Raw genomic sequence first — 1,563 nt, 5'->3', positions numbered from 1 at the left:
CAATTTTATGTGAGGGAATCACATATAGCCCTTTGTCATACACTTGGGTAAGGGTAAGCTCCCTTCTCCCTGTAGGTGGGGGAATTCTACAGGCAGTGAGGTCAGAAGTGACAACATAATTTCCTGGGAGAGCTAACCCATCATAAAAGGGAGGGCTCGGGTCCATGCAAAACCAGCAATGGATAGTGAGGTTAGGGGACGTATTATTTAAAGCAATAAAGGTGGCATTTAGGAGGTTCATAAGCCCAGGGGATGGCTGCAAAGGCTCTTGGACCTGTTGGACTCTGGAAGTGTGGATCTAGGTGTAGGCAAAGTAGCAATTTTATCCAGTTGAACAATTTGGCTAGGAGCTGGCCTCTCAACAGATTTAAAAATAGTTAAGGCCGGTGTTGGTTATCCTATAGGCTGTAACACTGTCTGAGCTGGACCCATCTGGGTCCCATCACTGGACCCACCTGAAGACGGACTGAAAAAAGTATTCCTGGATCAATCCCTGTGATGTATAACCTGAGGCCCCAAGTTCACCCATCAATCCATTTTTGTAGGTTTTTAAGTTCCTTTCCTTTCGGGGTGAAGCTCAAGGAGATAGGGTTGCATCTAGAGGAGGTACAGGGTCCCTCAAATTGCCTTGATCTGGGGTTTCACCAAAGGGTTAGACCAGGGACTACAGTTACATGGATCAAGTCAGTAGTGACTGGAGCAGCCCAATTAATATATTCAGTAGACACACAGCTCCATGAAGCACAGAAATAGTCCCCTGGCCCCCCACAGGCACTTCTTCAGTCACCATTGTCACCAGGGCAAACAGAAGTGGTGATCCTTCATCCTCTTTCGGCTGAGGGGAGACTGGCAAGCATAATTTACAGTGCCTGATGGGGTGTACGATTCCTAAGCTCCTTCAAGCAGGAAGAGGTGAAATGTAATCTTGGGGAATCAGGCACCTGGAGGTCCCAGGTGGGAGGAGATGTTCACTATCTTTCCAGTGGATGTGCTACTAACTACCCAGGTGAGGTTTTGGAGTCCATGGGGGGAGTTAGCTAGGGCAGGCTCTATAAAAAGAAATAAAAAAGCAACAAGGGTTATGGTGTGGCAGAGATTTTTAGCTTGAGAGGATTGTCTTTTACCCACATGACCTTTTATCTCTTGTTGACTTGGTCTGACCAATCCTCTGATGCTGGCTTTAGATGTGAGTGATGTATCTAGGTCTGGACACCAGCCACCTTAACTGCAGTGGGGGTGGTGAGGATCATGATGTGTGGCCCCTTCCATTGATGTCCAAGGGGCTCCTTGTGGTGCCGTCTCACCCAAACAAGGTCTCCTGGCTTGAATCTGTGTGATTGGGCCAGTGGCAGTTCATAGATGTGTCTCAGAAAGGGGAAAACATTGTCTTATGCAACCTGTAAGGCCTGTAGGGACTTAAGAAATGGGGATTCAGACAAGTCAGTTAGCACATCTGAAGGCATCTTGGTAAGCAAAGGGGGTGGTCAGCCATACATGATTTCATAAGGTGTAAGGCCTTGAGTATATGGGGTATTTCTGACCCTGTATAAGGCAAAAGGTAGG

Source organism: Nannospalax galili, unplaced genomic scaffold (assembly GCF_000622305.1).
Source record: "Nannospalax galili isolate Female #2095 unplaced genomic scaffold, S.galili_v1.0 scaffold1234, whole genome shotgun sequence".
In the NCBI taxonomy this organism is placed as follows: Eukaryota; Metazoa; Chordata; class Mammalia; order Rodentia; family Spalacidae; genus Nannospalax; species Nannospalax galili.
Note: the sequence above shows the minus strand (reverse complement) of the source record.